This window comes from Poecile atricapillus, chromosome 15, assembly GCF_030490865.1.
Source record: "Poecile atricapillus isolate bPoeAtr1 chromosome 15, bPoeAtr1.hap1, whole genome shotgun sequence".
Taxonomy (NCBI): domain Eukaryota; kingdom Metazoa; phylum Chordata; class Aves; order Passeriformes; family Paridae; genus Poecile; species Poecile atricapillus.
In genome coordinates, this window is record NC_081263.1 from 10,239,795 (window position 1) to 10,254,102 (window position 14,308).

Genomic DNA, 14,308 nt, shown 5'->3' on the forward strand with positions numbered 1-14,308 from the left:
CTCTAAGAAACCTATTGACAGGCAGATCCTGTGGATTCCTCCTAGTACAGCTATCTTTGAACTGAGGACTTCTTAGTGAAGTTGGAAAGTTTCCTGGGGTTTTACTGTTTTTTTCCTAAATTGATTGTGGAATTTTTAAACAAGGTTGGTGCCTCTGATCTTTTTCTCAGCAGCTGCAGAATCTGTTTCTCCCCCCACAACTTGTTCCACAGAAACCAGGTATTGGAAAAATTAAAGGGGGAAGGACAGCAGCACCATTTGCAGAGCCAACTCAATTGAAGCAGGGATCATCCCTATTGCTTTGTGAACAGTCAAATATCCAAAAGAGCTTTGATGAAGTTTTGTGCTTATAATATTTGTGAATTAAGGATAACTGCAAAAGTTGACTCTAGGTTTTAATTTGAATATTGGACACTCTTACCAGATCATTAATCCCCACTGTTTAGTTCAGGTCTCCACTGCGAAATACAGATATTTTTTTTGTTATTTCTTGTGTGCAGACTCTATTTTTCCAAGCTTTCAACAAGAAAATGTCATTTGTAGCTTTTCCCTTTCTTCAGTATATTTTCCATGTGTTGTTCTGTATGTTTTCATTCTAGGGATGCTGACCTCTCTTGCACAACACTGTCTGATTTCAATGAAGGATGACTGGACCTGGCCTGGCATTTTTAATGCTGGTCTGTCTAGAGTTACACACAGTGAAATTATATTGCTGGAAGTATAAACTCTTTCCCAGGCTAGAAAACACAGTCAAGTGTGGCCATAAGAATGAGAGAAACCTGTAGGGATTCAACAACGCACAGAGGCAGAATGGGACATTTTTTGGAATTATAAAAAAAGAAAGAGGGTTAAAAACATGTGCACACACATGCAATTTAATTTTGGGATGTGCTATGTGGTGCTTCTTGCTGAAACAACTGACCAAGAAAACCCAGATGTTAAGTTTTTCTTATGAAAACTCCATCTTTCTCAAAATCAGCGAAGTGATGACAATCTCTGCAAAAGTGTAGCCTATGCAGAGTTTTAAACTCAGTTTGGCTGTCTTAGGACAGCCTGATAAAGCAAGGATCAGCATCCAAGTACTTAGGTGGCTTTTTACTCCAATCCTTTTGAGGGACGGCTGCACCAACCCAATCCCATTTATTTTACACTCAACCTTTCCAAATAATGTTGGAACCAGAAAGTTATTTATGTGACCTGCTTAATTGAAAGAGCATTTGCTGTCAGTGATCAAATAAACTGTTATTGATCTTCAGCATTGGAGGCTACTCACACGGAGCATTCTGGTACGTATTTTTCATTAAGTCACTTTTCAGAAAAAAATAAAGATCAGAACGCAAGTGCAGCAAAAAAATATTCCTGTAGGGTACTGAGAGAAAAAATATCAAAGAGGTTTGAGAGTGACTCCAGAGAAAAGAAACTGCAGAGCACAAAATAGCAACACCACCTATGATTGCACAGAAATGTAAAGGCTCCAACACACACAAGATCCTGCTCTGAGCTCCAAATTCTTAGTAAGAAAAAACTATTTGAAATCACAGCGGAATGTCCTGGCCCTTTGTTTGGGAAAAAAGAAAAGAAAAGAGATGAGTCACAGAACTGGAGGACGGGTAAGTCTGGAAGGGAGTGCAGTGGGCCTTGTGGTCCACACCCCTGCTCCAGCAGGATCATCCCAGACTGTAAGAATCCAGGCTTTGTGTTCATGCCTTGGTGCTTTTATTTAGCAGTACAGATGTAGGATGTAACAGCCTTCAAATTCCAGCACTTGGAGCTTTTCCACCTTTTGGAATTTGAATGTAGAGACTGAGACACAGGTGGTGTTTTTTTACAGGAACCCTTCTGATCCAAAGGTGTTGTATAACTGAAGAAATCCCTAAATGGTTAATTACTAGAGAAGGAAAAGTTGTCATTCCACACAGTGGAATGAAGTTTAAGGTATGTCTCATTTGTGACTAATTCTGTGACAAAACATCATGTCTGAAGAGAGGGAAATACTTGTCCTACTTTTACAGCTGAGACCAGAGGCTTCTGCTGTGTTTTGTTTTATTTCTTACAACTTCTTCTGATTGTGCTTGGGAAAAAATATACTTAAAACTATGAAGTCACTAAGGTCAAAATTATCTTTCCCTCAAACTATGAAGGCATTCACAGCACTGGAGAGCTGCTGGGCTAATTATTTTACCCATCTTAGGCTGAATATTCACCAGGCTGTAGATAGGATGCAATTTTGCCATTCTCAGGGGTGGGGAATGGGGTGGAGTGTTCTATTTTTAAGCAGTCTTATTCAAAATTTGTTTTTCAGCAGGATTTTTTCAGTCTCTCAGATCAACATACTTTGTATTCTTCTTACTATCTTATTAAAAAAAAAAAATTAAATCATGACTACACTCTCAGACTACAACCATTTTACTGATAGAATTACACAGCTCTAAAATATAAGGCTTATAATGGAAACACTAACACAGTCTTGACTCTGCTCTAATATCACTGAACTTCCTTTGGGGGTGAAGCTTTGCCTCAGGAACCTTAATTATCTGATGTGGTCAATTACTCCAAGATAATGATGATTTTATCAGGTATTACTGCTCAAATATTTTACGATAGACAGGCTATTTAATTGCATTCCTGACCTACCAAAATGCTTACAGATGACTCAATTAAACACTAAGAAGAGGTGGGGGGAAGGGAGGGAGGGAGGGACAGCACTTAAAATCTTTGCTGGTAGTTCATTTGGAGAATTTTGTTTCTCTTGAAAATCCATCCATCCATCCATCCATCCATCCATCCATCCATCCATCCATCATCCATCATCCATCATCCATCATCCATCATCCATCCATCCATCCATCCATCCATCCATCCATCCATCCATCCATCCATCATCCATCCATCCATCCATCCATCCATCCATCCATCCATCCATCATCCATCCATCCATCCATCATCCATCCATCCATCCATCCATCCATCCATCCATCCATCATCCATCATCCATCATCCATCCATCCATCCATCATCCATCCATCCATCCATCCATCCATCCATCCTACATCCATCCACCCATCCATGTTGCCCAGGCATTGCCTGGACAGGAAGTTTGGATAAATAAGCTCAATATTAGTGTACAAATAGTGAAGCATGCCCAGCCTCTTTACTGCTGAGGAATTAGGATTGGATCCTGAAAAATCCTTATGGTGGATGGAAAAAGTCAGTTTGACATCCCCAAGCATCTCAGAGCACGGTGAAATAAATTTTCCACCATGTTCAGGTGAAACAGAGTTTTTAAGTTTTTAACAAATGTCTTGTTTTTAAGTGAGAAATGCAGCAGTCTCTGGGGATAGTTCCAGCTCCTGCAGATCCCTCAGCTGCCCAAGTGCAATTCACCCTGGAGGTGCCTGCTCCATTTTTCTCTCCCCTAGCCTGGCATTCCTGGTGCTGGGCTGGCATTTGCCTGGGAGGTTGAGGTCACTCTGAGGACTGCTTTAATTGGCATCTCTGCTCCAGTGGCCCTAATGGGCTGTTTCCCAGGCACAGAACTGCCCTGCCTCAAGAATGCTTTGGCTGCACAGCCTCAGATTTGGGTCCAACCCTGCCCTGGATGCTCCTGTGCGGGTGGCTCAGACCTGGGAGCCCCTCATGCCCTGAGCAGAGCAGGGAGCTCCTCCCAGTGCCCCCAGAGAGGGAAAGAGGGGGATATTTCTCCTGCCAAGCAATCAATTTGCTGCTGGTGAAATAGGAACTGTGAGCAAGATTTTGAGGGCAGATTATTTTTCCCTGCTGCTTACAATAATGTTACTGTAAGATTTTCAGCAACTGTGTCAAGGACTCAGCCAAGATCCCTGAGAACAATGGCCAGGCTGCCCTTCCTTTCAAGGCTGCTGGAATTCTGCTGCATTTCTCCATAAAGGTCCATTTTTCTTTCCATTCTGGAAATAATGTACATTGTTACACTGTTGTTGGAAAAACTGGCAGCAAATCCTCCTGGGCAAGGAATGTGGTTACCCACTATTGCGTGAGGCTAACAGGAGGAGAGATGACATTTTATGGGGTTTTACTCAGAAAACTTTTCATGAAACTATTATTACCTTTTTATGGGATTTCTCAACAGAATTTTCATGGGCAGCATTTTGATCACTTTCTGTTATGTTTTCAGCCTCGCTAATATTCTTTTCAGTCACATTCCAAAGCACAGCATCCACAAATATTCCCAAATATATCCTAAATTGCTCAGGAAGGAAACAATTTTTCTATCTGAAATTAGAAAAAAATATTATTCTGAAATGTCAAATTTTAGCAAACCCAACTGCTGCAGGAATTGGTTTGGATAAGTGAAAACAGTTCAGTCTGACTTCTGACTTTTAGAAATATTACTATCATTAGTTCTCATATCAAGATGAAAAGTCATATTGAAACTACTGTAATTCTTTCATTATGAAAAAGAGTGGCAACAGTGGAAGAAGCAGAAAGAGGCAGCAAAAATCTTAAGCACCATGTAATCCGCCATGATTTTGTTCAATATTATGTAAGTAATTACAATTTTTGGTGAGTGAAATGGTGCCTGTTGACATCCTTCTCCATATTCCCTGCACAAACCCAGATCCCTCTAAGTCACTTTCTCACACCAGTTACTGCAAAACCTACCTCCCCCCAGAACTTATTCCAAATACTGTAAATCAAATTTTTATGCCTGCAATGCTTGAGCTCCTTTTTACAGTACATACATATTTCAGACTTACCACTTAATACAATTATAGTTCATTTAGCCAGCAATTACAGTAATAGGAAGACTGGCAACCACTGTCATTCAGACTGGAAAATCAATGTTGCACAGAGGTACTTTTATTCATTCTATGGAGTGCCTCCTTCATTAGATGCACGTACTCTGGAATCACAAGGAAAGTTTCAGATCACTCTTGGTTTTTTTTGTTTTATTTTAAAAAATTATCCATATACTATTGGGTTTCCAGACAAAAATACAGTGAATGGCATCCTGAGGCCCTATACAATCTGATTTATTCTATGATTCTGTGAATTATTGGTTCTGTTCTTTCAGCAGTTCCATTTTCTGTTGCATTTCACCTGACAGAGGACCTTTGACAGCCCAGTTCTTAGCAGCAGCTCAAAATATGGACGTCCATGGGCAGTGAAATAGATTCTTTGGAGTTTTTCTTAAACCCTCAGTACAATGTTTGCTTTTAGTCCAGATTCCATAAACTTATGTCCAGGTAGGCACTTAAATAGGTGTTTCAGTTAATCCTTAATTTAACAGAGTTCTGAAGAATCCATGTAAACATATGGCTACAGTTAAGCATATGTGCACTAGACAGGAATGAAGTGCTGAATTACAGATGTAGTGCTTCCAAGAGAAAGCTAAGACTATAACCATGTCTCCTGAGTTTTAAATCCTCTCTCAGTCACTTAGCCATGCTGCAGCAAACCTACTTTGGACTGATGGCTTAAATAGCTGTTATATTTGCATTTCATTATGTGAAAAATTAGGACTTGCAGAGGGCAAAAAGGATCTGTAATTTTACCTGGAGTATTCAGTCCCAAAAAGGGTGGTCAGCAATGTGAGGGCTGCCTTCGTTGTTCAAAAAGGAAAATCCTTAAATCACTGCCATTGCTGCAAGAAGTTGTTTCAGCAAGGAGAATAATGGTATTTTTGCAGGTTGCCAAACTTTTGCTGTAGAAGGTCTTCTTGGCAGCAGATCCACTTGATTGGATGAGCATTACTGAATTTCCTCGTTGGTCTGTTTGTCTCTGCATGGTGCCATCTTTTGTCAGTGTTACATTATAGCCCCTTGTTCTTATGATAAATTATTTTAATCCATCATCAGAGCACACTCTTGCTCTAATGATGGATTAGTGTTATGCATCATCAGGGCGAGGAGCATTGATAATGTACCATACAAACCCCCACTGACAGTGGAAAAATCTGCCAAAAGAATTAGTTTGCACTGCACCAAACTGACACCAGAGATAAAGATACCATTACATCCCACAGTAAAAATTCCATAGCTGGGATAAAGATGCCCAAAGGTGTAGGAGGGTTGTGTGGATTCAGTGTCCCTGCATGGTGTCAGAGCAACTCACCCTGGTGCACAAGAGGATGGAGAGACCTGAATTCATTCAGGGGTGTAGAGGAAGGTTATAGAATCACAGAAACACAGGATGCTTTGGGCTGGAGGGACCTTAAAGATCATCTATTGGAAACGAGTTGCCATGGGCACCTCCCACTATCCCAGGTTGCTCCAAGTCCTGTCCAACCTGGCCTTGGACAGTTCCAGGAATGGGGCAGCCACAGCTTCTCTGGGCACCCTGTACCAGGGCCTCCCCTCCCTCACAGGGAAAAATTCCTTCCTCATATCTGATCTAACCCTACTCACTTTCAATTGAAAGCTTCTTCTACCTCTACATGCCCTCATCCCTTCCCCCCTTCTCTTGGAGCACCTTTAGGTACTGGAAGGTGCCATAAAGTCTCCTCAGAGCCTTCTCCAGGCTGAATGTCCTCAGCCTTTCCTTATATGAGAGGTGCTCCAGCCCATGGACCATCTCCATGGCTTTGTCTGGACTTGCTTCAACACCTGCTTACTTCCAGAGCTCCAGACAACCTGAAAATCTGCTGCCTGCCTCACAGGTGGGTGCAAATCCTTGGTGCAGATATTCCCCACTGAGCTCCTTTCTTGTAAAGCCATACCTTGTGTAAGGACTGTGATGATTAACATCAAGAAAACATTGAACATCAAAGAAAACACACAAGAAATTGAGCAGACTATCACTCACCTTCAGGTAAATCCATAATACAGAACATTAAACAATATTGGCATCATCAGAGGCTAGGCTCAACTCATCCTGTAATTTCAGCAATAAAAGTGAATGAGCCTATTGGCACCTGGCTTCTCCAGGGACTGCTCTGCACTGCACATCCAAAAGTGCCTGTAAGTGCCTGAAGATTGCTCTCAAACAGAGAATTTTCCATGCTTTGAAAGTCAAACTACAGATCCCAGGAATGGGAGTTGAATTTGTGACCCCTACATACGAGGCTGGTCCTTTTGGGTGCAGGATCTGCGTCTCTCTGTCTAAACAGTCACATTTGCTCTTTATTCCAGCTCAGCTATGTCAACATTTTACCTACCTAGTTCTTCTAAGGAAGGTGGAAGAAGCTCTATAAAAAGCAATGATGGAGAAATCTTCTATGATTAGCCAGATTTGGGGACAAGATTTTTGTTTTAGAAGGAGTTTTGGCATGGAAAGGCATGTCCTGATGAACAGTACTACCAAACATGTAGTTCCATATTAAAGCTAATGATTTGCTGTGGTTTTGGGAGAAGAAAGGCTTTCTTCTCATTAATTACCTTTGGCACATGGATTAGTCTACCCATGGAGGTTACTGGAGCAAGGAAAGGTGGGGGTATCTGTGGGAAGGGCAAAACCCTTGTCCCCAAGCTGCTTATCCCAAGCAGCTATTGAGGATTTGGGACCACTGATGACATTGACACTTTTTTATCAACTTTGCTGAGCATTTCCTCAACTTACTGAATCAGCACTGTGTGTTTATCCTGTGTCACTTTTGGGTTGTGCAGAGAATGATCCTGGGAAAGTACCAGGATTGCAATTAATTATTCATGCAGTGCACTAATGGATAGTTGGTCCAGGAACTAAACTTCCTGAAGTATATAATAATAACTTTTTTTTTTTTAGTGCATCCTCTGTAGAACAAGTCTGAGCACACCTCCTGTCTGGCATTTCATCTGTAGTTAGCTCCTCAGTGCTGCCTTTGACCTGACACCTGGAGAGGATCCAGGGGAGATTTGACCACGAAGGGGTGTATGACATGGAGCCTTCTTGACTTCTGATGGAAGCCCCTGTGCCAGCCATCCCAGGAATATGCCCCAACGGCTGTGATTTATTGCTGTGTTATCATGCCTGTCTGCCTCATTACAGACTTTGAATTTTATCAGGCAGCTTGTCCTCCAGTGTCTGGTAACCAATTACTGTGGTCTGCAGAGAAGCCTGAGGTACTTTGCCAAACACTACTAATAAACTGGGAAAGAGCCTGAGCACAGCTTCAGGTTGCCTTAAGGAAATTCCAGGGAGCACTTTCCACTTTATTGTCTAGTTCACAGTATGAACTGGGAATTATCTTGAGGAGTCATTCTTTACACAGAGCTAAACTCCCCTTTAAAGATCGTGCCACACTGGATTACTGCACATGGGCTTGCCTGCATCCAAAGACTGCTGAACTCAGTAGGAGTCTTTCAAATGACAACAGTGAGAGCAGGATTCAACTCACAGTCTGAAACCAGATACTTCAGAAGAAAATGAAAAAAAAAAAAAAAAAAATCCTTTATTCCTTTTTCTGATGCTGTAGCTAAAACTGGGAGGAAATATCAGAATGGCCAAGTGTTTGCACCACAAGGGCAACATGAACCTGTTACTCTGCACTTGTGAAAACAAAATTAAATCTTAATGGGTAAAATAATCAATAGTGCTTTTTGCAAGTCCTCTGCAACAAAGTGAATGTCATATGAATCTGTAGCATGTGCTTTGCTATACATATTTTAATATTTTCTTTTGAGGCTGGGTGGCCCAAATGATCCAAGGAGGAATGAGCTGACATCTACCCTGCAGAAGTGACCACCAGCCACCCTCCCATGGACAGAAAAATTCTCTTAGTCCTGCTTATTTCTCCAGCTCTCCAAAGGGCTTCACCTGTGGTCTGGCAGCTTCAGATGGCTTGGTGGAAAAGGTGAACAGACTGGGAGCCCTGCTCTCTGAGAAGGCTGCTGGGAACTGCAGAGCTGCCCTGCTCACATCCCCATGGACACACACACACACACACAGTTTCTCTCTCTCTCTCTAATTTTTACTGCAGGGCAGTTTACTAAAAAGTTTTTTTTCCAGGTTGTAAAAGACCAATTCCATAAAGGAATGGCTTAGTGCTACCATGACATGATTTGTGGCTTCCAGGCTCCAAAGCTGTAATTTATTCAGACAATTAGCAGCAGCTCTGTATTCCTGACAAATTCTTCACTTGTGTGCAGCTACTACACAACAAGGTGCTTTTAAGAACTGTGCCTTATGGATTAAAAGACTCCCCCCTCCTTCTTCCTCCTTATTTGAAAAGTTCTTTTCACAGTCAATGGAAATTAATAGAGCAGGTTAGAGAGGTGATATACAATAATCCAGCCAGCCAAGAAAGCATTGTCTGAAAAGAGCAAGTAGAGAGCCTACAGGAATGTTCAATACACAAAAGGGAACACTCCAGCATTTGCCTTTTGGTGAAGTTATTTCACTCTTTGCCTCACAAAATCCTCCAGAGTTACCGTACCAGATGTCGCCGTGCTGCTGTTAATAAGTGTAAATGGCATTTAAGTGTGGGTTAGCTGTCCAAAAGCACACATCTGAACGCCTGGCCAGCACTCAGGTGGCTTTGCCTGGCCCATAAAGCAGCCAGAGCATCAGCAGGCTGAGCACAGCGTGCCTGTGCAGAGCCCCCCACACCGCGAGACTCACGGAGGGACAATATAAATCCATCCAGAGCCTTTCTCACACGCCAGCCTGCGCTCCAACCAGAGTTATAAAATCCAGCCCCAGCTCTAAATCCTGCCCTCCTCCAGCTCTGCTGAAGGCCAGCCTGGCTGGATGCAGGGTTGGGTCAAGGTCCAAATCCTGCTCTAGCTGGAACGAGGGCTCTGCTTCCAGGCACAACCTGCACTATTTTCTTTTTTCTGGGGATCTGTTAAAGCTACCACATTACTGGCAGGATGAGCAGCCTCTCCTCCAGATCATTCTGACACCAATCTCTTCCAATAAAATGAGGACAAAACCAATCAATTCATGGTGGACTTCGGCAGAAACTCTTTCACTGCAGGGGAAAATCCTGAGATGATACTTGGACTAGTTTTTGGGGTGATATTCTCTCGCTCATCTCACTCCAAAAAAGTTGGACGTGCAGTGAGACCTCTGCAGAGGGCTCTTCCCAGCCTTCCTTGTGCTGTGGCACAGATGGGAAATGACATTAATGATCTATACTACCAATTTCACATTATGCTATATAAATGCCAACAACTTGGGAAAAAAAATGGGGGTTTGGCCAGCCTGAAATTTGTTAGCATGAAATTTTGAGCAAAGTGCAAGACGATAACAGATTTTTTTTCACTGACTGTGGGCAGAGAAAAGGAGGTTTAACAGGCCAAGTATTCATAATAACTGATTCATCTGGAGCTCAGTTGCTGGTGTGAATGGGTATCTTAGAAATACTTGGAAGGTTACAGAGATGTCTATAAAATCTGCAAGACTTGGCCCACTCTTGCTTTTGCTGTGAGTTACAGAGCATTCAGTTCAGTAACAGCAGAGCTTCACTCCACAGCACAGGAAAATTCAAAGTATTTGGCCTCATGTGGCAAAACAAAGTGTTTATTCAGTGGAACTAACTTAAGCAAATTCCTCTTAATTAATAAGCAGATGTATTTTCTTTCAACAAAAGCGAGATTGCTATTGAAATATAATGAAGATCTTTTTAAAGATCTTGTCTTGCTTAGGAATGGATTTTTTTTTTTTTTTTTCAGTGCACTAAAAGGGAAAAAGATACAACAGAACAGTGATTGAGCCAATAGATCTGTTAATTGTAAATAATTTGTAATGGTGAATAAAAATACATTTTGGAAAATTACATCAATAAGTTAAAAGAATGAATAAAGCGAAGAGAGAGACCTGTGGGAAGAAAAGCACATTAATGCAGTAGGCTCTGGTGCTTGGCCTGGCTTTATCTCCTCCCAGGGATGTGTCTGCTCTTCCCAGGCCTGGATCTTGTGTAAGTGGGTGTCATTCCACTGATTTTAGGGACTTGTGCTGATTGATACCTGCTGGTGATACAACACCTCGGTGTGGAACCCTCAGATGTTAATGAGGCTCACAAAGGAAAAACAAGCCCATTTTCCTTGCAAAGTTAATTTGCAAAGCCACCAGGATACAGGATTTCAAAGTGTTTGTTATTTATTTAGGAGCCCACTTAAACTGGCTTCCTTTTTCTTTTCTCTTTTATTTTATTTTCTTAAAGAACAAGTTTCCTCTCTCCTGTTTCATTGTCTCCTTTCTCAGCTACCACCTTGTTTTGGGTTAATTTCCCTAAACAGAGACATAAATACCATATCAGATTTTCTCTTTCTTGGCTGTGAGTCAGGCCTGCTGTGCTGTGAGTGTTTGCTGGAGCTGCAGAACCTGTCTCTCCAACAGCAGCTGCACTTTGCATTTAGAAAAGGAGGCAGGAAAGAGTTACCTTTTTTAATTTTTTTTTTACCCCCTCCAACCCTTCATTAATCTTATAGTTTAACCAGGAGAAAAAATAAAAAAAGGTAAAACAAATCAAGAAACCAAACCAAAGGGAAGGGAGGGGTGGGATGAGTACTTCTCATTTCTTCTAGCTTACAACATGGCTTTATTCACTCAGGTGAAAAAGCCACCAAAGACTGGGAACATATGTTAGAGAGAAAATTCTTAAAAACAGCTGTGAAAAAAGTCCTGAGAAGATCTATTCATTATCAGCCCAGCTTTCTGGTGGGACTACCCAAGAATGGAGGACAGGTTTTTTTCTTTTCAGGAGCTGGCAGGACCCTCTGGGCAGCCTTTGCCAGGAAATAGGGAAAGGAGATCTTATTCAGGAGTATTTTTGGCATTAATTGTTAAAACAGAGAACATTTCATCTGCCTCTGCTTACCCCTGCTCAGAGCCCCCCAAAAGAAGGTAGAGCCCCTACAGTGAGGACTGTTTATTTTCTGCTCAGTTGGAAAGCAAAGGTCCTATTACTGTTACAGGGAGTTACAAGTATTCATCAAAGAAAGAAATGACCCATAAAGGCAGTTAAGTTAGTTTTATTCCTGCTGCATAAGTCAACCTCTTTTCTATATATAAAATGATGGGGTTAGAAAAGGATATTCATCAGGCAGTCCACTGATTTGATTGGCTGCACTTCCCCAAGTACTTTATAATTTGCAGTTATAAATAAAGATGTTTTTAATAATCAATTGGTATTTAAATAACATACAATAACTGTCTTATTAAATCCCACTTTTTAGAATGAATAAGCAGTTAGACATTAAAGACATGGCTACCAAGCAGCCACAGGATTTCAGACCATTTTCTTTTTTATATACAAGCCATAAATATCACTATGGAATTAGCTGGTTAGCCAAGGCCCTGGATGAAGCCAGCAGAAGACCCCACTCTCTGATGTTGCCTTTAAGTGATCATATACTTTTCTGGTACGATGATTTTTTTAACAATAACCACATGTTATTTTCTTTGGCCACCTCTTACAGTTCAAAAGGGGTGGCCTCAGACTCCAGAGTTGAAGTAATGTGTCCTCAAACCAGAGCCCCAAAAGCAAGGAGCATCTAATAGCAGCTTTGAGATGCTTGGTCTCAGCTGAGTCTGCAGTGTTTCCAGCAGAGAAGTTCAGGCATTGCCTCAGGAAAGGGGGAAAAATTTCCTATTAATTGAAAGAAGTCCTACATACACAGAAGTGATTGGCTTTGTCTGTCTTTGAAGAGGACACACATAAATACAAACACACTCTTTTGCCTTGATGTTGCTTTTATTTTAGAGTTTAGAAGGAACAATTGTGCACTGATCTGAGTCCAGTCCTGCTGCTCTGTCAAGGATTAGTTTGAAATGGGGATGCAGAGCCAGGGCAAAGCAAACCTACCCTGGGTGTGTGGGGGAGAGAGGATGGTTTGGTATGGGGCACCTAGCTGTGGGTCAGCTGCAGCACTTGTGTCCATCAGCGCTGGTTTGCTCTCTCTGATGAAGGGAAGTGACCCACAGGGTTTTATTTCTGAAATTCCATGTTTTTCCCTGGATCCCTGCTGGAGACAGACACCATCCTGCACAGTGGTGGGCTGCATGGGATACTCCTTGGGAAGCAGCATCATGCTGGTGAAGTGATCTTTGTGTTTCAGGTTGTCTCAGCCACCTCAGCTCCCAAACATCATCTGCCTCCATCCCCTCACACCCCTTCATGTGCCACAGGAACAGGGTCTGGGCATGGGGTCTGCAGGTGCAAACTGGGGCATGTCTGTGAGGAACCACTTTACAGTTTGACCTTTTCCTGGTTAGAGAAAAGCACAGAGTCAGTGCTGAGAATAGGAACAGTACCCTACTCCCATTCCCAAACTTCATTCCCTCTCCCTACAAGCAGCAGAGGATGGTGCAGGTCTTTCAGGGCAGGCTGATGCCAGAACCCAAAAACCTCTGTTTCAAGCTGGACCTGAAGCTGGCTGGGAAGACAGGAACTTTCTGGTGGTTGTGAAGGGGCAGGTGTGGGTGTGGTGCCTGTGGGTCCTGGGAGTGTTCCTGCCTTCCTGCCCCTAACCTGCAGCCAGCCCCTCACTCCTCCTGCCTCCAGCAGCTCTCCTGGCCCTTGCACTCTTCTTCTTTCCCTTTTTATATAATTTAGTTTAGTTTAGTTTAGTCTAGTTTAGTTTTGGTTTGGGATTTGTTGGGTTTTTTTTTCTTCTCCTTTCAAGCCCCTGCCTGAGCTGAGATTGACTCCTTGGCACAGAGCCCTCCAGAACTGATCACCACTGACTGCACACCAAGGCTCTGGGGCTGTCCCACTGCTGCTCCATTCTGGACCATGCTCTGCCAGCTCCAGGCCGTGCTCTGGAGCTCTCATGTCACCTGTGTCCCCACCAGCCCTGCCCAGCAATCCTGCCCAGCTCCCAGCCGCCACATCCTCCCTCTGGAGGACACAACCAGATCACAGGTAAAGTTCACCGGCATTTTTGCTCCAATAACTTTTCCCATCACACTTTTTCCCCCCCAGTTATTATTTTTTTTCAGCCCCCTCCCATCCCCTCCCCCCCTCCTTATTTTATTTTAGGCGCTTCTGAGAGTTCAACTGTCGCCTGAGGCTTCAAACTAATTTTCTCTTCAGAAATGATTGCAGAAAGCCGCATGCATAATAAATCCCGTTATTGCTCTTGTTATTAAAATAGGTTGTTAGGGATGTGGACTTGGAGGCCTTTTTGTCTGATGACAGCAGTTCTTCTTAGCTCCGTGCTTATGGCTTATTGACTAAGGCTGCCAGGTTCAAAAAAAAAAAGAAAAAAAAAGAAAAAAAAGAAGAATAAGAAACGAAAATCAAAAAGAGAAGGAGCTGCAGCTGCTGTTTAATAGTGAGAAAGTTGGGATGATTTGAGGCGGTTCTTTTAATCATGTCCATGGGCCCTGTTTGAAAGACAGTGAATTTCCAGCAGCTCCGAGGCTGTACTGAGGGCCCACAGAGAGTGTCTGTGGTGAGCTCTTT